General features: G+C 41.6%; 1 protein-coding gene across 1 annotated transcript in view; it reads left to right on the top strand.

Annotated features, from left to right (window-relative positions):
- Nucleotides 1–22,760, top strand: part of MAGI2 (membrane associated guanylate kinase, WW and PDZ domain containing 2) — a 1,552,529-nt gene that overhangs the window by 916,835 nt on the left and 612,934 nt on the right. The window lies entirely within an intron of this gene.

Below are 22,760 nucleotides of genomic sequence, written 5' to 3'. Positions count from 1 at the left end.
TTTGATCTGGCATAAATTGCTATTTTGAGCATCTTTGAGTCATCATAAATTTGGATGCCTCCTTGCTTTCTGGGTTTCAAATTCCCCAAATGTTTTTTTATTGAAATCCAATATTCAGACCAAGCTATATTACATTGAATTCAGGTTAACTGAGAACAGGAGCCACAAGGCCCTATTCTTCCATCCTTCTTGTCTCACTGATGAGAATTGGATTCTGGAGATCACATTTGATTAGGTTATTTTCTTTCTGGATTGCGATTCTACTTCTGCAGAAAACTTAGCAGCTTCTTTATCTATCATTTACACATTGAAGAGTAAAGGTGATACTAATTCCAATGTGCACCAGGATAACAAGTTCATTTAAACTAAATCAGCGTGACTTAGAGCACTTTGCTTTAAGTAGATAACACTGATTGTTAGACAAGGCTATAAATGGATACATGATAAAAACTAGTGCAGTTGTATGTACTCAAGCTAAAATATATGCCATTCTAAGTGACCTAATTTCACATTAGCTCAAGAACCCTTCATTTGAACCCTTCATTTAGAAAAATAATCAGTACAATGTTAAATTTTGATAGCTAGACTTGTAAGGCCCAGCACTGAGGAACCACCGCAGACATGGAGTTTGGGATGGATTCGGAGTATAGAAGGAGGGAAGATTAACTTTCATGTGGATGAAATCAGAATGAAGGAACAGAGATAGTCTGGATCAAAGCATTTTAATGAATGTTATGCATTATTTTACTTGAAGGGAGTCTTTAAGGTGCATGGACGTTTCTGGTAGTCACTGAGCAAATGCTCCAGTCCAGCATTTCTCACAGTGGGTTCTGCAGAACCACAGACACGAGCTAGCCCATGGGAAACATCCGTCCAATCACATGAAGTTAGGAAATGCTGCACCCTGTGTTCCTAAATCTGCCATTAATGAGCATTTCTCACACTCACCCTATTTCTCAATCCTAACCCCCTGCTGGGATAAGGTACAGCTGACCTCCTGGGTTGCCTACACGGTAAGTCTTTATGGGAGTATATGCCTCCTCTTTCTGCCTGGTGCTTTCGAACTGCTGCGTCTGTGTAACTAAGTAAAACAGGTCTTTCAGGCAGGAAGGCTCACATTTGTCACCATCGACAAATGAACCGGGGTGAGGTGGTGGTTACGTACCGGGCTCCTTTGTGTATGCTGACAATTCTGAAAATTCTTGCTGCAAAAACTTTTCCTTTCCTAAGTTTAGCCTCTTTCCTGATTTTGTTTGTTCCTGATACCCTTGCTTTATTCTCCTTTCCTCCTACATCCCATTTGTAATCTTTAGAAATTAACCTTTCCTGGACTATAGGAACTCTGTGGGTTTCTGTAGGTAATTTTTATTGGAAAAACAAATCTGTGTTGTTGTTCTTACATCCCGTAAAGTTGGTTCAAACTCATAGCGACCCTCTGTTATACAGAGAATGAAAGACCGCCCAGTCTGCTCTAACCTCAAAATTGTTCTGATGTTTAAGCCCATTGTTGAAGCCACTGTGTCAATCCATCTTGTTAAGGGACGTCCTCGTTATTGCTGCCCTTCTACATTGCCAACCATGATGTCCTTCTCCAGGGACCGGTCACTCCTGACAATATGGCCAATGTACATAAGATGAAGGCTCACCATCCTTGCTTCTAAGGAGCATACTGGCTGGACTTGCAAGACATTTGCTTCTTCTTTTGACTACCCATAGTACTTTCAAAGTTCTTCACCGGAACCATAATTCAAATGCATCGATTCTTCTTCAGTCTGCCTTATTCAATGTCCAATCACATATGTATGCATTTGGTCAGGTGCACCTTAGTCCTCAAAGTCAGCTCCTTGCTTTCTAGTGCTTTAAAGAACTCTTGGGTAGCAGATTTACCTAATGCAATGTGTCCTTTGATTGCTTCACTGCCGCCTCCATGAGCACCGGTTGCAGACCCAAGCAAGAGAAAGTCCTTGAAAACTTCAGTCTTTTCTCCATTTATCAGGATGTTACCTGCTGGTCCAGTTGTGAGGATTTTGGTCCTGTTTACATTGCGTTATAAGCCATACTGAAGACTACATACTTGATCTTCATCAGCCAGTTCCTCACGTCCTCCTCGCTTTCAGCCATCAAAGTTGTGCCATCTGCACATGAAAGATTATTAATAACCTTCCTCCAATCCTGATTCCACATTCTTCCTCCTATAATGCCACTATTTGCTCAACATTCAGATTAAATAAATGTGGTGAGAGTACCCAGTGGTGGCACACACCTGTCTTGATTGTAAACCATGCAATATCCCCTTGTTTTGTTTTCACAACTGCCTCTCGTTCCGTGTGAACACAATCAAGTGTTCTGGAAGTCTCATTCTTCTCAAGGCTAACCATGGTGTGTTATGATCCACACAGTAAAATGCCTTAGCATAGTCAATAAAACACAAGTAAACATCATTCTGGTATTCTTTTAAAATCTATACAAAGCTATTTAAAAACACAATAACCAAATTGTCAATGTTCTGGATATGAAGGAGAAGAAAATAGTCATCAAAAATGGTATCAGTGTTTTGGCGTAATCCATCCGTAGATTGCAGTTATGAGAGGGAAATGACCTTCGGTTGTGTGGGTTGCGTAGAGGAGACTGCAGAATCAAGGGCTTGGTTTGGGCCATCAAAAGCTTTGACCCACCTGTGAGACCCACAGTTAGGATGTGGCCTCGCAGGTATAGCTCTGACCTTTAGAGGAGAAACTAGAGGGGGAAATATCAACGTGGAAGCTGTGAGATTCCAGATGGCATTTTAAACCATGGGCCCAAATGAGCTCATATGAGGGAGTTTTGAAAAGTTTGTGGAATTTTAAAATTATTTTTAATACCTTCCATGAACCTTTTCAAGCCCCCTCATGTATGAAATGATTGCACATAAAGAGACAGACGAGTCTGAGGACCAAGCTTTGTGACGTAAACATTTAGAGTTTTGATCAATGAGGAGGAAGTAGAAAAACCTGAAAAGAAGAGTGAGTGAAGCAGGAAGAGAGCCAAGAGAGTGTGAGTTTGTGAACATTAGCTGAAGAAGTGTTTTTATAAGAGATTTATAAATGCTATCAAATGTTGCTCACTGAACTTCAACTAAGGGAACTCCATTACCTTTTGTAATGTAGAAGACTTTATAATCAGGACAAAGGATTTTGTTGAACTAATGAAGACGGGGTTTCAGAACTGATCTGAAGAGCAGAAATCTGAGTATGAACAACTATTAAGGAGTTTGGGTCTTAGGGAAGCAGAGAATTGGGAATTTGCTAAACAGAAGGGTGGAATAAAAGTAGAACTTTAAAATGTTACAATGATAATGACACTACGGCATGTATCTATATAGTTGGTAATAACACAGAAAGAGGTAAAACTAATCATGTAGGGAAAATGAAGGTATGATAAGCCTTGGGCTGTTATTTTCAAGATTTGTCGGTCTAACCCACCACATGCTCCTTGGGAGAAAGTGCAGCTGTCTGCTCCCATAAAGATTTACAGTCTCAGAAATCCCATAAGGGATCTGTCTGAGTCAGACTAGACCTCGGTGGCAAGGTTTTGGGGGAGCGTGTAGGGGTTATGGGAGTCCTATAACGGTGGTGTATGTTATAGGGTTAACTTACCCCTCTACCCATATAACTTACCCCTATGGCATAGTGGGGAAGCACTGGGCTGCTAACCGAAAGGTCAGTGATTCCAACCCACTAGCCACTCCTCCAAAGCAATGGGTGTCAGCCTGCTTTGGTGAAGATCTGTAGCCACGAAAACCCCAGGCTGCAGTTCTGCTCTGTCTTACCGGGCTGCTGGAGTCAGAATGGACTTATCAGTCATGGGTGGGTTTCATTTATTTATTTTTGTAGATCTTATAGTTTTGAGAAGGTGGAAGGTGGGAGGGAATTAGTATCAAGAAAATCTACAAAATATTTTCCTTAATGAAGGTATGTATAATCTAATTCAGCAGTTCTCAATCTGTGGGTTGTGACCCCTTTGGGGGTTGAACGACGCTTTCACAGGGATCGCTTTCACAGGGATCGCCTTAGACCATCGGAAAACACATATTTCCGATGGTCTTAGGAACCGAGACACCATTCCTCTATCCGTCTCCAGGCAGGTCTGCCCACATGCAGATACGCCCACATACGATTACCTGGGTGTGAAGACTGTTACCCATGCTACACCATGCTTCAAGACAAATTTCATTTCTTTGTCATTAGAAAGAAATACTTCACAATAAATAATTACATATTGTTTTTGTGATGAATTACTATGCTTTAATGATGTTCAATTTGTAACAAGGAGAATACATCCTGCATATCAGATATTTACTTGATGATTCATAACAGTAGCAACATTATGGTTATGAAGTAGCAACAAAAATAATTTTATGGATGAGTGTCACCACAAAAGGAGGAACTATATTAAAGGGTCGCAGCATTAGGAGGGTTGAGAACCACTGATCTAATTGAAATGTTGATTTTCTGCAATTTTGTTTTCTTTAATCCTATATAGGTTATTGGAGACTGGATGTACTCATATACACTGAAAATTAAGCTAGAAAGTTATGAGAGGAAAAATAACCTAGCCCTTTCAGTGTGTCTTGTGGCTGTAGAGAGACTGATGCTCGGTGGTTGTTACGGACACTTTTCTTTGTGTGTAGTATTCCCTTCTTGATTGGTGTACGAAGATTTCATCAGGATTATGATTTTTATGATTGCCAGAGTCTAAATGTCAGCCTGCTGGCACAGTGGGCTAAGTGTGGGACCGCTAATGGAAAAGTGGACTGTTGGACCCCACAATCCGCTCAGCTGCAGAAAGAGGAGGTGGTTAGTTGGCGTCCACACCCATTTACAGGCTTGCAAATCCCCTCACACTGCTGACACCGATAGAGGAATAGGTGGTGGGGCCATGTTTGCCCTCTACTTTGTAGTCATCAGCCTTGGGAGCCAGAAGAGGTGAAATATGACCCCACAACGTTTCCTCACTAACAAAATGATTGTAGTTTCAAATTGCCCCAGAAACATCTCTGAAGAAAGGCCTGCTGGTGATTTACTTGCAAAAATCACTATTGAAACCCCAGTGGACACGTGAGTCAGAGTTGACTGTTTACACATCCATCAGTAAATTGTCTTCTTCATGCAGATCTTGTCTCCCATCTTCAAAGAGAGAATGGTTGAAATGCATGAGATTTTAACAGCCTTCAGGATCTGTGTTCTGCCCGATGTTTTAGCGATCTCGTTCCCTATTGCACCTTCATGGTCCACAAAAACTAGACTTCACCTCTGTCCTCTTGCTGCACATAGACTCACCGTTCCTAGCTGTATTACTTGTCTCGCATTGTTCTCTGAGCCACAAGTTAAGAGACAAAGGGACAGTTTCTTAGTGATGTCGCCTAAGGAGCCATTTGCACGTACTGGTTTTCTAGACTCAGTCTCACTGGTGCTTGGAGGGTCAGCCCAAGTGTCAGCTAATTTGAAGCTCAAAACCCTTCCTGTAATCATCAACTGTGCACATTTTCTTCTGCAGCACCAAGCCCAGCATTATCCGCATTTCACTGGTGACTGAGCGAAGGCCCAGGGGGCTTTAATGATTTGTCTGCCCCACAGAGCTAATGCGTGGCATCCTGGGATGCCCAGGCCATGTTCTTTCATAGCACTCAGCTTCTTTCGAAATGTCCTTTCATGGAATGGAGAAGTAAATGAATTTGTCATTTTCAATTTTTCTTCATTTAAAAGTGGAACGTGCTAACCGCTGTTTCTCTGTCACTCTTGCAGAATTAAAACAAAATAGATTATTCGTGGCAAGAGCTGAAAAATGGGGGAAATATGAAAACCTTCTGAAGACCCACAGTGAGGCTTTGCCTATGCCTATAAAAATGAATAAAACATAACTAGCTTAGACTTTCATTTGTGTGTTTTAATGATCTGACACCAAACCAAATTATTTGGAAAAAAACCAGATGAACAGTTATTAAATCCTTAGACTGGGTTGCATATTTTTGAACATTTAACACAGATGGAGTTTTGGACTTGTTTTTTTGGTTTGTTTTTTTCATTTAATCCTGGCATCAATTCTGCAAGTTAAGCATTGCCATAACCGTGTTCAGTTTGAGGAAGAGAGGTCAGAGACAGCGCAATGTGACGCGATTCAGTAAGAGGCCCTTTATCTTTGGAAGGTAGAACCAAGTACATCCGAGCCCAGGCACTTCCACTGGTTTTTCTGAATTTGTCACATTCTGAAGACAGGGGATGGATTATTTTACATTCACTGTTTAATCATACTTCTGTGAGTGCAGATAGGGGAGCCTTGCAGTGGCAATAAAACTCTTGCTCATAATTTCATAAAATCCCAATATAATATAGCAATAAATGTATGGCAACTTATTTCAAACATTACTCAAATCCTTTGCGATACTGAAAGGGCACCAGCATTAAAATTGATAAATAAGTGGATTATTGGGTGGCATTAAAATTCCTATGGTTACCACAAAGAAACTCCCAAGGATTAAGTTGTAATGCAATTTGATCCAAGACAGAGTTTTCTTCTCAGATGTGAATGGAAGAAATTGACTTCTAAGGTTGATCTAACTCCACAAAATGATGAGTTCCTATATTATTGTCATGCCGGACAGAATAAAAGTGAAGGTTTTATCACCTCTGTCTATCCCTGTAGAAGAGTACTGATTCAGGTTATCAAGTAAATGAGCAGTAGTTTTCTGCAGTCTTCCACCCCAGTGAGTTTTGCTTATAGACACAGCGTATCGATTAGTGATCTTTTAAGCCAATGTGCCTCCCATATCTATAAAATTTGAAAAATGCAAATTGGTTGTGTTCTGGTTGATAGGAATGTTAATTTAAAAATTCAAAAATAAAAACAGCGACTGGTTAGAACTCCTGAGTGGCGCAACCAGCTAAACTGTCAACGACGAACTGAAAGGTTGGAAGCTTGAACCCAACCGGAGGCCCCGGAAGTCAGGCCCAGAGATCTCCTGGCACAAGGTCATATCCTTGAGCCCCTCGGAGCAGGGCTACTTTGGCACGTGGTCGCCACGTAGCAGAATCATCTTGACAGAAACTAGTAACAGCACATTTATATGTGACTTTGACCTGAACACATTGGATGTCGATCCCGTTGAGCTTAAAGGAGACTTCTTAGACTTGTGGAAGCCTGCAGTCCTGCACTTGCAAAAGGGGATTATGCGCTTCTCTCTCTCACATCGTTCTTTAACGTTGGGACTATAATCTTGCTCACTTTCCACAGGCTCTTTCCAAAGATTCTGTAGCTAAGAGAGCAGCCTTGACATAGACAATTGAGTATTTTAATTTGACAAGTGGAATCTAGAAAGAATGGGGGCATTTTGTCTTTGAGAAGGCACTTACCTGTTTCTACCAACAGAACTTATCATATGTCTGAAAAAAAGCCATCTGCCAGGGGATTGAAAACACAGCTGTGGATGACTGAGGTCATATGGCACTGAGTTAATTTTTATTTGGTGCCTCTGCTCTGGCTCATTTGCTGGCTCTATCGGGTAGCTCTGGACTGCCTTTTTCCATGCTTCTGGTTTCCCAAAACTCATAATCCTAGAATCAATGTTGCTTTGCTTCATAAACCTAATAGGCAAATGCTTGAGGAGACTCCACTAATCGTCACCTGGGCTCGGGTCAGGAGGATGCTTTCTGCCCCACAGGGTCACAGAGCCCTGACTGAGCCCTCATGGTCTTGGGGAAAACAGGCCCTCCAGAAACTGGAGTGAGTTTCCCCTAAGCTACTAACTGTCTTATGAGTTTAGCACTCGGCATTGAAATTTTCCTTCGTCAAATTATGAAACCTACTTAGTACAATCTTTGTCATCTTGCCAGGGTGGCTTAGCAGGATGCTAAGACTTAATAGAGACCTTGAAAATATTTCTACCAAATTATAATAATTGCATATATTTGCAATTTCTTTCTTTTTCATTACCACAATCTTATTACGACTATACTGTCAGCAGGTGAATTTTCTGGCAAGAGATTCCAATCAAATGATCATTAATTTAAAAGAAAATCATACACACACCCTGCCCAAATGAAAAGAAAGCAGATATATTTTCAGACATAATTATGGTGAATTTAAATTTCATTCTAGGATGACTGAAATGGAAAACTCCCATATAAAACATTTGATAGCAGAAGACAGAAAAAGGAGAAAAATTTCCAAGAATCGCTTTTGGGGAACAAAAGTACAATAAATTGATGGAAGTTCAGAACAATGGTTAGCAATAAATTGATGAAAGTTCTCTTTGATTATATATTTTTAAAAATTCTCTAAAAGCTCTCTCTGTCTTGTAATGGATCAAAAGCTTATTTGTTTATGTTATCAGATTTAGATGACAATGCAAGTGTCCCGAAAGACTATATTTCACTCCTTTTAAATGGAGATAGTACCATTTTACCTATTTCATTGAAAAAAAAAGAATGAAACATGATCCTAAAGGTTACTTAAAATCACTCCATCAACTCTTTATAAATAGATGCCTTTTAAAAATCCTTTCTACAGATCTTCATTGCAGTGTGTTCCAATCAGATGTTTATTATTTTTCCCTACTGTTTGCCTTCCCTAAACTGCTAAAACGTCACATAAATAGCAAAGAAAATTCTGCAGGCTTTTGTGTGCTTGTTGTTGCTATGGAAACCATTTCCTTCTCACTACAGTGTATGGGACATCTGTGTCACATTGAGTCTGCCACAGAAAACGCATCACATCAGGAACAGAAAGGGAAGGAGAAGGGAACATCAATGGGCAAAAGGAGAAAATTAATAGAACCAGGACATGTTTCAAATAATGCCTCTGAGTGATTGATTTCTTATTAGCAACGGGGACCATATTTGCATAGCTCATGAGAGTTTCTTTTGCCTCAGCTTGTGAGACACAACAAGGTTATGGTTAGGGAAAAAATAATAAAATTTTCACGGTGAAAAATAACACTGTTTTTATGATTAGTCCAGAATCACTGACAACTACTCCAAAGACGTCATGCACATCACTGCCAGTTTCTGCCTAGGGCTCTTGTTTCCCTTCTTTGAACACCCTGGGGGACTCAGCCAAACTAAGACTCATGCCAATCGTTTCCGTACCTCAGGTGTGACCACTTTGGCTGCTATGCCTGTCTTGTGGCTATTGGCAAAGTTAAGGCATTTGAAACATCAGGCCTCTCACCTTGGTCATAAACTCTCAAGTCCTGCCTCAACCAAATCCACTCCCACCTGTCCTCTCTCTAAATTTTAAACCCTTAGTTTTCTGAATTTTGTCAGTCTTCCTTTAATCTGCACACACACACACACACACACACACACACACACACACACACACGCACACACACTGTCCATCTTGCCTCCCCAGAGTTTTTCTTTCTTAGTAAAAAATTCAAATGATGCCCTCTCTGTTTCCTGCCTTGACTGAAATCTGACCATTCTCTAAGTAGGCTGCTGCTTCTGCAGTCATTTCAAGAGGAATATACCTATTTTCTTAACACCTCACAGCTCAGAAACCTGATGAATGGTCTTCTACAGCTCAAACCTCTTCTCGGTATCTCTGTGACACCGATCCAAAAACCCCATCTCCTCAACTCTGTACCCTTCGTGTCATTGCTACATAGCTCTCTCTTAAAAAAAATCATCATTTTATCAGGGGAGGATGCCTCTAAAAAATTGTATAACAATCCATCATTCAGTTGTATTAAGCACTCTTGGTACATATGTTGCCATCAGCATTTCCAAAACATTTTCTTTATACTTGAGCCCTTGATATCAGCTCCTCCTTTTTCCCCTCCCCTCATCGCCCACCCTCCCACCCTTGTGAATCCTTGATCAATTATATATTGTTATTTTATGCCTTACACTGTCTGCTGTCTTCACCCACATTTCTGTTATTTGTCTCCTTGGGGGGTGGACTGTATATCCAACCTGTGATGCTTCCCCCTTTCTCCCTCTTCCCCCAGCCACCCACCCCCACCATCCCCCTACCCTCATGATATCGGTATTCCACTACTGTTCCTGAGGGTTTTATCAGCCCTGAATTCCATGTCGAGAGCTGTTATCTGTACCAATGTGTGTACTCTGGTCTAGCTGGATTTGCTCCATAGCTCTTGCGGACACCTGCCTCCTGATCACCCTTTCCTCTTCAAGAATGTTGGTGACACAATGAGCAGTCTTTCACTCTAATTTAAGAGATTTTTATTACCAGTATAACTTATACAGTCTCAGAATTCCTAAGCTCTAACTCCACTATCTACTCCATATCAGCTATCTCCTCACCAGCGCAGCCCTTATCTTTGCTGGAACATCAGAAGTCTAAGCATCAGTCTGTCTCCCTCCTGACCTCACTCCCACTACCTCCGTTCCCACGTCCCATAAACCTCAATACTTTGACCTCAATACTTTGAAAATTTCCCTCAGTCTCACAGTCACTTTTCCTTTCTATCAATCCAGATAACTTAATATTCCCTCAATTATTCCAAATATTTCGTGCCTATCACTGCCAGTTCATAACTGCATATAGTTCATAACTGTATCAACTTTGCTTCTCTTTTACTAGAGCATCTCCCCAACATCTCCAACCTCGGGTTGATGTTGTAGACGCCACCTTTCCCGGGACAGTTGAGTATGTAACAATGCCAAGAAAGTGACAGATTGATGCAATGTAATACCTTTGTAAATTCAAGGTTCTACCCTGAGTTAGACCTCAACTTCACCCCGCCTCTTATACTTGGTCACTTCCCTTTCACCCGCCCACAGAGCAATTCCTAACCTAGGAGGACTGTCGGGAGCTGGATGACTGTGTAATGGTTAAGAACCTTTGCCCAGGAGTCCCGTAAAAGTTGCTTATCAGGTGGAAGAGCGGGAATTCACATCTATGTGTAAAGCCCCCAAATTTTCTGGCTGTGTTAACTGTATTTGGTGCTGACATAAGACTAAAGCTTGGATTTCTTTAACACCTTCCTAATGCCGAAAAAAATCATTTTGTGCATTTTCATGCCTCTTATTTGGAAAAAAAAACTCTCTAGATTAATACTTAAAAAACAAATTATTTTAGAGCACCACTAAGTGTTCCAGTGATTACATCCTGCCATATCAAATTTGACATTTCCCAAGGCCATTTTATTAATTCCCCCAGGACACTCTTTTCACTTTCGTGGTTTCAATTATCACCTCCAGCCAGAGTACTCCTCAGAACCAATCTGTCACTCTCACCTCCCTTTTGAACTTGAGTCCCAGCTATCCAGCTGTCAGTCAGATGTTGTTCTTGATATTGTGCTGCCCTCTCCCTCACCGAAACCAGTGTACTGACTGCTGTGCTGCATTCTTGACTGCGGGCAGGGAAGTCCACTCCTTGATGCCCATCTTTTGTCTTCCTGAGGTTGCTTTTATTTCCCAACTTCATGTTCTCCTACACACAAAACCCACTCTATATTTATCTCTACTTCGTAGGAGATGGTGCTCATTTTACTTCCTCTTTGGGTGGGGCCTGGGAGTTTGTCTTTAAGAGCATTTCTTGGTAAGTAATTCCTCAGTTTACAAATCCTCTGGGAGAGAATTGTTGATGCTTCCTTGCATATGTGAGGGGACTTTGAACACTTCATGTAAAAAATGGAATTAAAAGATAATGGAGTTTTTGCACAAAGTTTTTAAACTCCCATATACATATGACACAGAATGATCTTTTCAGTTACCTCACAGGCAAACAAAAATTGTACAATGACAAAGAAACACCAAATATTTGAAGTATTAGAATTACGGTGTCAGCAAAGGCTCTGTACTGTACTAGGGATTGCCACAGAATTACCATCTCTATCTTGGGAGAAGAGCTGGCATCCTTCACAGTGAAGTTGGCAGGACTTCATCGCACTTTTGATGGGCATATATCAGAAGTAACCAATCTCTAGAGAAAGGCATTGCGCTTGCTAAAGTCCAGGGTCAGCACAAAAGAGGAAGCTCTTCAGCCAGGTGAGGAGACAATGAAGCCACAGTTTGGGCTTCAACCTTCAGTGATGGTGAGGACGCTGCAGGACTTGGCGAGGAGGTGTTTCATTCTGTTGTAGTCAGGATGGCTGCAAACCCGAATCGACTCGATGGCACCGAACACTACATATGTGTCTATGCATACATGCTTGCATGATAAGTATACGTATATATACACATATAGATGTCGCGTTTACATATATACATGCATTTTGTTAAGATCTGATTAATAAACATTTAACATTAATTCTCAAACTAAGGACAGCGACAGAAACTAAAGTCATGTAGGTTTTCCACATGAGGAAATTGAACCGCAGAGAAGAAACACCATGACTGCCCAGTGAGAGCTGGGTGAACAGGGCTCTACCACAGACACCCTCGTCACCTGTGGCCTGGAGCCTCACGGTCCGAGCCGTCCGAGGAAGCAGACTGCTGCCCTGAGAGCGGGGGACTGTCGGCTGTGGACAAAAGGTCTTCCGACATCAAAGCCGTGTGTGCTGCATTAAGATCCTTGTTCATAGTAGGGTGGGTCTTAGAGGTACATGGCCACTGTAGGTCACCCCCTTGAAGTTGTGTCATTTGCTTCTCTGGTTTTCAGGAAATGAAACCCAGGAATGTAGAACCTATAGGGAAAGCACAAATAACAGGGTTTCAGGGGGAGGTGGGGTGTACAGAGGGGTGGGGGACAGAGGACGGAGATGATGTCAAGAAGTCCAGGAAGGAAAAGTATGTTTGTAGACTGATTATAGAAGCAATTGTATAATTCTGTTTGACATGATTGAACTATGGAATATCATAATACATAAGAAATTACATATGTATTAACTTTCAAGTTAGAGTAAATTAAAAAACAAAAGCTAATGTAGATCCAGGAATCGGTTTTGGACTTGCACTAAATCCGAGCTCCAACTTAAGAACAATTAATTCTTACATCATGACCTGGCTCAATATTCACCATCAGAAAGGGAACACAAGATACAAGTGCAAATGTGATGAAGAATTGAGATGGTGCCAGCTGAGATAAAATAGTGTCTGCGGTCTTAACTTGTTTCCAAGCAAGCAGCCATCTAAGTGAGATGTCAACTAAATCCACATGGAAGAAGCACACCATCATCCGTCACCAAAAAATTGGACATTATATACCTCATATACTCGAGCATAAGCTGACCCGAATATCAGCCTAGGGACCTAATTTTACCACAGAAACTGCATTAAAAATGTGCTGTAAAACCTTGGTTTATACACAAATATATATGGGAATCTGAAGTCAAAGAACAGATCAATAACAGCCTAAATTGTGAGAATTGGTGTGCAGAAGGCGATTCATGACAGCGGGAGCCCAAGATTAATTTGTGAAACTACATAGGAAAGAAGCCTCTGGAGAACCCCCCATCCACAACTGAGGGATGGGAGGAAAGGGGTCACTAAGCAGGGCGCATGGGAGAGAGCTGGAAAGAAGGTCAAAGGCATTAATCTGACTTGCACAGTTAAAACTCTGTCAGTCGATCCTGTCTATGATGCAGGATGGGCCTGATCTGGTTTCCCAAATCATGTGTATCTTTGTTTTGTACTTTTTGGTTGACTTTTGTTTGTTCATATTAAGGTGTATCTCAGAGGTGTTATGTCAATAGAGGTCACCCTCTTGAAGCTGTGTTACATGATTTTTGTTTCTTGGTAGATGAAACCCAGGACTGATGAACCAATAAGGACAGCAAATAGAATAAGGGTTTCGGGGAGAGGGGGGTACAGTGAGGGGGGGGCGGGATAAAAGGGAGGTGATGTCAAAGAGTCCATGTAGATAAAGAATGTTTGGAAACTGATTGTCGTCACAGTTGTACAATTCTACTTGACATGACTGAATTATGGAATGATATGGAATGAAATATGGAATGATAAGGTAGAGTGAGAGAAAACCTCATTCCTGGTGCTGATCCTTGAGGGCAATGTTCCTGCTCAGAGCAGCTCATTCCCAGAGATGACTGCAGGGCTAGTCTCCGCTCCAGACTTGATATCCTCTCCCTAGAAAACAGTGTTGCACAGGACAGCCCTGAAGATAAGCTCTGGGGCAGCAGCCAGTGTGACCTGCCACTGGTGGGCAAATAAAGAGGGCAGTGCGACAGACAAGTGAAGGGAGTGAAGCCACTAAGTCCCAAAGAATCCCCATCATGGGCTTCTGACTAGGTGGGCAGCACATGGCACCTCATGTGCCTAGTTGGGGGTTACTCACAAGGCAGTCACACTGAAAGTCTAAAAGTGTAATGGCTGGGGGTGGGGGAGGGTGGCACTAGACCCCTCCATCCCTGATTGCAGGAATATCAATGGGGACTTTTAGGATGCTCCCCTTTTGAACACAAATGTTGAAGACCAAAAGGGTGTGTGTGTTGTTAGGTAAGTGAGACCCAGGATATGGAACCCTGAAAGAACGGGGAGGGACTGATGGTTTATATGTTCTTCTCGCTATTTAACAAAGAGATGTTCATCTGCTTTATGTCAGGATCCCTATTAGACTTGTGACTATCTGTGTGTGTATGTATATATACAAGATGAGCAATCTTATGGAGACAGCCACTGGTCCAATGGTTCTTGTGGGGCATGGTGTGTGTGTGTGTGTGTGTGTGTGTGTGTGTGTGTGTGCACCCTACCTCCCACTGCTGGGTGAGCATCCAGCAACTGGCTCTGAATTGGTGCACCCAGTGGTATTGCCTGGGAAGGTTCTCTCTGGTCAGTGAATTTTTTTTGTAAAAGCTGTTTCCCTCGGACATCGTTTTTTGTGAAGGCTGATTTAAGAAAATAGTGTGCAGCTGTGAAACTTTGTTTCCTGCTTGAGAAAGGTGCCACAGAAACTGTTGTGATGTTGAACACAGCTCACAGGGACAGTGCTATGAGAAAAACTCGTGTACGAGTGGTTTTCTCATTTCAAAAAAATGAAACGTCGATTGATGACAAACCTCGTTCTGGACATCCTTCAACTTCCCAAACAAACAAAAATGTTGACTTGTAGTGCATTTGGGGTTAGTTCCACCAGGTCATATTGTTAACCACACTTTTTATTTAAAGGTACTGAAAAGATTGATTAACAGTGTGTAACAAAAAAGGCCTGACATGTGACAGATAAGGGGACTGGTTTTGCCACCACAACAATGCACTTGCACACACAGCCATCTCAGTGCACCAGTTTTTTTGGGGGAAAATCACACCTCTCTTGCCTCATGCACCTTACTCATCTGACCTCATTTCACGTGACTGACTTTTGTTTCTGCGAATGAAGAGAGACATGAAAGGACAGCGATTTGACAACTTTGAAACTGATTGTGGTATCAATTATCCAATACTGCATATTGTGATTGCACTATGGGAGGTTATGATGTCAGTAAGAGCTCTCAATAAAAATGTTTGTTTTTTAAAGTAACTAAAATGTCCTAGAGAATAGAAAGAACAGAAATATGAAATTGTGTTAATCTGGGTAAACTAGGGAACGAAAATTCATAGACACACATATGTGCATAAGAAATAGCTTTTACACAAGAGCAATTGAATATTAAGAAAACATCCCAGCCCATTGCAGATCAAGTCCATAAGTCTGATGTTAGCCCATATGTCGGATACCAGTCTATAAGTTCCTCTTCAGACTCACTCAATACATGCAATGATGCAGGAAGATCACAGGCTGGTGGGTGGAAAATCTTGTGGATCCGGTGACAGCGGAAGCATCTTAGTGCTGGCATGTGTCTCTGCGTGGCTCTTCCAGCTCCAAGGCTCTGACTCTATCAGTGTGTCTCCAGTGTGTCTCATTGTCAGTAATGTCTTGCAGGGAGTGAGCATGTGCCCCACCTCCAATGAGCTGTTTATCTTCTTAGCGCCTCCAAATGAGGTCATCAAACTGCGACCTGATTGACAGGCTAAACTCCACCCTTTCCCTCTTAAGTCTCAAATTGACAACAGATTAGGTAACTACCACAGGAATAATATGATATATGTATCAAATCGCAACTAGGAAAAAAAGAAACAGTGAGGAGATATTGCAGGCTTTGATTCAGTGTTCTCATTCTTAGATTTTTTTTCTTCTCTTATTCTCTATTCTGCTATAGGTAAAAATCTGCACAGCAAATTTGGTTCCCATATAACCATTTAGAAAATACAAATTGTTCCGTGACACTGTTACAGTTTTCACAATGTGTAGGCATTTGCGTTATTTTTGTTTTGTTCCGTTTCCAACTTAGCTTCCAGGCTCCTCATCACTGCTTTGGAGCAAATGGTGACCATTTAGTCTGACATACCTGATTGATCCAGGGAACCCATTTCTCATGTGTAGTATTGTTATTTTATTAGTCCATGTATAATTTTCAGAATCCACTCCATGGCAGTGAACTTGGAGCTTGAGCTATTGGGCTGAAAATGACCTCCGGGAATAGAATCAGTTTCCAGTGTAAAGGGTCCTGTATGTCGAGACGACGTAAGGAATCTCAAGTTTCTATATTTTTCTCTCTTTGTGTTAGAGACTGTCTATTGTGTCCCTGGTCAGAATGGTCAGTAGTGGTAGCTGGGCACCATCTAGTTCTTCGCATCTCAGCCTAGGAGAGGCCATCGCTTATATGGACTAGTGTTCTGTGAACTGTTCCTTGACTACGTCTTTCAGTTCTTTCAGTCTCCTTGTCTCTAGACAAGTAGAAACTGATAGTTGTATATTAGATGGCTATTCAAAGGCTTTTAAGATCCTAGACACTCTTCACCAAATTTGGGTGTAAAGCATTATCTTTGTACACTTTGTTATGCCAACTGACAACACTGGATCACGAGACTCTCAGTTTCTTTTTGTACTTAGGTTTCCTTTAAATGGGACAAGTTAAGCTATCTTTAATACCAACGAGTAAGGCCCTTAGGAGAATGGGAGATAACTTATAACTTATAACTATAACTTTGAATAAACCAAACTTATTCTGAATCACATACCTATCACTATTCTTCATTCTTGTTTCTTATTTCTTTCTGAAGTGCAAGGGGTTTGTTAACAGAATGGTTTCAAGTTAGTCAGATAACAAAATAATTTTCTAAAACACAGGTAATCCTAGAGGTTGAAGAAAAAATAACTGAAATATGATTATAAATATTTACAACCGAGGGGGAAAACACCCCCTCTCTCTAGACACCTTCCTCCTTATTTGTTTTTTAATTCTAATTTCAAGCTTCTGAAAGCAATCCTGAAAGTTATCCCTTATAATTACTTGGGGACACTTACAAAAGTGTTCTTTCTATTACCAGAGCACACAGGACATTTGGTTAAGCTGGGGGGGAAATGAAATTAGGTGCCTGGAATTTAAAAGTAGTATTGTATATATTTAATTGACTGTATAACAGCACCCTGCACATGGCCTTGATTCTTAAATGAATAGCACTTTAATGTCACCCTGGTGTGTTGACTACAAGGTGTTGCAGACAAAAAAGGGTTCCCAGTGGAATCCTTGGCCGAATAGCTGCAAATGTAACACAGTGTGATCACCCTCAGGTGGGCCAGCTGAGCAGTTACTGAGACCAAGTCACAGCTGGGACTATTATCATTACTGTCACTTGTGAGAGTGTCACTTTATCATATGACCTCTTAGGTGATAATAAGAACCCAAAAAGGCAGCTGTGGAACTGAAAGGAGAAGTGCTGTGAAGTCTCACAAAGTCTCTACTCAGGCCTCCTAGCGTCGGGCTTAAAAGGTGCTTTCATTTTGTTCTCAATTCCTTGCAAGATCTAAAGCACGCCATTTCCCCTGCCTCGTGTTTTGTGTTTGTTTTTTAAGGAGAGCATTTATTCAAAACAACTTCAAACGTGAGCCTTAAAATATATTCTTCTTCTGAGACCAGAAGAGCGAGATAATACTTGGCTACCAGAGACATCATAGAGGAGGGAAAATGTTGAACAAACCTCCTATTATAAAGACCAGATGGACTGAGCTGAAAGCGATTAGAAGCGACTGGAAGACTATCCCACTCAGACTGTCCCCACGATCGGCCCACCTTTCAGCCAAATAATCAATTGGCCTATAAAATGAATACTAACACTCCTGAGGGATGTACGTCTGTAAACAATCAAATGTCCAAGACCAACCAGTCCACGTTTATCTGAAAGCACAGGAGAGAAGGCAAGGAGGGAGAGGCAAACCCGTGGGTGGTGATGGGGCAGGAGGAATGGAAATGATGGGAGAGCTGATGCATTCTGGGGAGGGAGCCCCCAAGCCACAGAACAGGGACTGTTGAATGAGAACGAATTTTGCTGTGAAAACTTTCACCTAAGACACAATATTAAAACACATGTATATATATTTTAATTTACTCTTACCTTTGGCAATTATAGTCTCTTTTAAGGAAGATATTATCATCATGAATGATGCAAAGATATTAAATTCAAAATAAAAATGAACATTTATTCTCTTTCTCACCACTGTAGATCTTGATCTTGATCATAATGAGCTTTGATGAATCTATGAATGTTAGCACCATGTGCCAGCAGAATACCCATATTTCTTTTAAAATTAATGTCTCACTCTTTCCAGGTCCTCTCAGGTTTGAATATAGAATATGACAAAGGCAAGAAGTTTGAAAACAGTAATCTATGTTTCATTGTTTGTTTGTTTGATTTTTAAATAAATAGTTTTATTGGGGACTTTTACAGTTCTTTTTTTTTTTAGTCATTTTATTAGGGACTCATACAACTCTTATCACAATCCATACATACATCAATTGTGTAAAGCATATTTGTACATCCATTGCCCTCATTATTCTCAAAACATTTGCTCTCCACCTAAGCCCCTGGCATCAGCTCCTCATTTTCCCCTCCCTCCGCTCCTTCCTCCCTCATGAACCCTTGATAATTTATAAATTATTATTTTGTCATATCTTGCACTGTCCAATGTCTCCCTTCACCCACTTTTCTGTTGTCCATCCCCCAGGGAGGAGGTCACATGTAGATCCTTGTAATCAATTCCCCCTTTCCAGCCCACCCTCCCTCTACACTCCCAGTATTGCCGCTCACACCACTGGTCCTGAAGGGATCATCCACTCTGGATTCCCTGTGTATCCAGTTCCTATCTGTACCAGTGTGCATCCTCTGGTCTAGCCAGTCTTGCAACATAGAATTGGGATCATGATAGTGGTGGGGAGGAAACATTTAGGAACTAGAGGAAAGTTGTATTTTTCATCATTGCTACATCGCACCCTGACTGGCTCGTCTCCTCCCCGAGACCCTTCTGTAAGGGGATGTCCAGTGGCCTACAAATGGGCCACTCCCCACCTCATTCACTATGATAAGATTTTTTGTTCTGATGATGCCTGATCCCTGATCCCTTCAACAACTCATGATCACATGGGCTGGTGTGCTTCTTCCATGTGGGATTTGTTGCTTCTGAGCTAGATGGCTGCTTGTTTACCTTCAAGCCTTTGAGACCCCAGATGCTATATCTTTTGATAGCCCAGCACCATCAGCTTTCTTTGCCACATTTGCTCATGCACCCATTTGTCTTCAGGGATCGTATCATGGAGGTGAGCACATAATGATATGATTTTTGGTTCTTTGATGCCTGATAACTGATCCCTTCGGCACCTCGTGATCACAAAGGCTGGTGTGTTTCTTCTGTGTGCGCTTTGTTGCTTCTGAGCTAGATGGCCGCTTGCTTAAATTCAAGCCGTTAAGACCCCAGACCCTATATCTTTTGATAGCCGGGCACCATCAGTTTTCTTCACCACATTTGCTTATGTACCCGCTTTGTCTTCCATGGTTGTGTCAGGAAGGTGAGCATCATAGAATGCCAACTTAATAGAAGAAAGTATTCTTGCATTGAAGGAGTATTTGAGTAGAGGCCCAATGTCCTTCTGCTACCTTAATATTAAACCTATAAATATATGGACATAGAGCTTCTTCCCCATCCTCAAATATAAATATATTTGAATGTATACATTCCTTAATCTAGACATCTATAAATGCCATTTACCTCCCAGTTCTTTCCTCTATTTCCTTTGACTTTCCTCCTGTCCCACTATCATGCTTTGTCACTACCAGGGTTTCAGCAATTCCTCTTGGTTACATTACCCTTGATCATCAGGCCTCCCACACCCTCCTCACCACTGATTTGGATCACTTGTTGTTCCCTTGTCCCTGGGTTTGTTAACACCACCAACTTTCCCCCCACCTTTCCCTCTCCCATGTCCCCCAGAACTGTTGGGCCCGTTGTTTTCTCCTCCAGATTGTTCATCCAGCCTATCCCTGCAGAGATAATAACATGCACAAAAACAAGATAGAGCAAAACAAAGCAACATTATACAACAAAACAACAGCAACAACAAACCAATGACAAAAAACAAAACAAGAAGAAGAACAAGAAAGAAAAGCTTATAGTTAGTTCAAGGACTGATTGTTGGCCTTTAGAAGTGTTTTCCAGTCCAGTCTGTTGGGGCACCATGCCCTGGCCCCAAAGTCCACCTTCAGCATTCCCTGGTGACCTCGGCGCTCTGTTCCCTTGCTGTTCTGTTGTACCTCCTTAGTGTTTTGCCTCGGTTTGGGGGGTTCGGTTTGGGCGCATTTCCCCCCTTTTTTTTCAGTGTTGTCCCCTGTAGGGCTATGGGTCAGTGAGGGACGTCACGTATCATAGTGGGGCCGGCCATGTGGTCCTCTCTGTGGACTGGCTGCTCTAATCGGGAACATCATCCTTACTGCCTGGTAGGGCCAGGATGTGCTCAACTCTCTCCTCCTCCCCCTTCATTTGCTCCCGTGTGCAGATGAAGATATGTCAATACCGTCCTTTGAAACAAATGCTTCTGGGGGGAGGGGCAGGTGTCCACGTAGTAGTTGGGATTGTGGCCGGCCCCCCAGACCTCTCCACTGGTTCTCTGCTCCACATGTTGCATTCACATCTTGGAGCACTGGGTTGAAGTCTGGCCCCTCTTTCCCTGTGGAGATATAAACAATACCCTCCCCTTGGGTGGGTTAGTGCCCTGTGCCCCCCTACCCATGTCTTTTTTATTATTATTTTTTCCTTTCCCCACCTTCTTTTTAGTTGGCTACCATGTGTATCTCTGTATTTGGTCTGGTCCTTGCCATATTACCTGGTCCTTACCCCAGGAATGTTTGTATACAGTAGCTTTTTCCCTATGTCTCTTTTGCATTTTTTTTTACAAAAGATTACCTCAGCGGACTCATGTTGTACTTGTCCTTTGTACTTGGCTTACTTCGCTTATCATGATTTCCTCCAGTTCTTCCCATGCAGCGATATGCTTCATACATTCATCACTGCTTTTTAGCGATGCATAGTATTCCATTGTATGTATATATCACAGTTTTTTAATCCAATCATCAGTTGATGGAAATTTGTGTTGCTTCCAACTCCTTGCAATTGCGAACTGTGCCGCAATGAACACTGGAGCACAGATGTCTGGCCTTGGTTTGTTTCTTGCCTCTTCTGGGTATATGCCCAGTAGGGGGATTGCTGGGTCATATGGTAACTCGATTTCCATCTGTTTTAGATATCTCCAGATCGATTTCCATAGTGGCTGTACATACTTACAGGTCCACCAGCAGTGGATGAGAGTTCTTGTTTCCCCACAGGCCCTCCAACACTTGTTTCTTTCTGATTTTTTGAATTGGGCTATCTTTGAGGGTGTTAGGTAGTACCTCATTGTTGTTTTAATTTGCATTTCTCTTATGGCTAAAGAGCATTTTCTCATATGTTTGTTGGCCATTCAGATTTCTGCTTCTGCGAAACTTCTGTTCAAGTCCTTGGCCCACCACCTCAGTGGGCAATTCGTTTTTTTCTTTTTGGAAGCTAGCAGAGTATTGTAGATTTTAGTAATAAGGCCTTTGTCTAATATGTCATTGCTAAAGATGTTTTCCCAGTCCGTGGATTCTCTTATTACTCTCTTGGTGAATTATTTTGATGTACACAGGTGTTTTATCTTCAGTATATGCCATTTGTCAATTTGTGCCTCCTCTGTGTTTGTGTCCTTCCCTATTTCTGATAGCCTATGTATTCCCTGTGCCAAAGTTCTCAAGTTGGTCCCAATTCCCTCATTGATGGCCCTTTGAGTAGAAGAAATTAAGTATATACACCCTAAGTAAGTGGAAGAATTGATAGCTGAAGCCTATGCAATCTTCCCATGTAGCACCAACAAGAAACTGCACACATGCCTCAGACAGCACTAACTGTTAGGGTCCGATATACCAAGTAGTAAAGTGCACATTTACCTGGACAAAGATGTATAAGACATGTTCTTATGTCCCATTCAGCTCTATCTCTAACCACCAATTGCCTTTCCATTAGTCAATGAATCTCACTGAGATTCATCATCTCCACATTTCACATGACAATATTATTATCATCCCTGCATATTGGAGTTGGCTGTCCTGAGGAATGTTTTATGATATTTGAAAACATTCTGGGAAAAATGCTAAGCAAATGTGAGACATTATTATGATTTCAAGATTTGCTTAAATATTGAATTTAAGGATTATGGCAATTACTAAATGTTCATTATCAACAATGGTAAAGCTTTACTGATTTTATTGTAATGCTCCTCCCCAAACACTTTGCATTCATATGTGCTTTTTTAGTACCTGAGGCTTCTCTCCATCTACCAGTGATTAAGTGGTTGACAGAATTTATAAAGAAATATAATCATGCTGTAGAAATATGCAAGCGGAAATGAATATTTAGATAAAGACATTTTGGACCCAGTTCTGTAAAATGCACTATCTCCACTCACCGCCGCCACCCCCCCCCCC

Source organism: Echinops telfairi, unplaced genomic scaffold, assembly GCF_000313985.2.
Source record: "Echinops telfairi isolate 266 unplaced genomic scaffold, ASM31398v2 ScPeMD7_23;HRSCAF=83, whole genome shotgun sequence".
NCBI lineage: Eukaryota > Metazoa > Chordata > Mammalia > Afrosoricida > Tenrecidae > Echinops > Echinops telfairi.
This window is presented reverse-complemented; position numbering and strand designations above follow the sequence as displayed.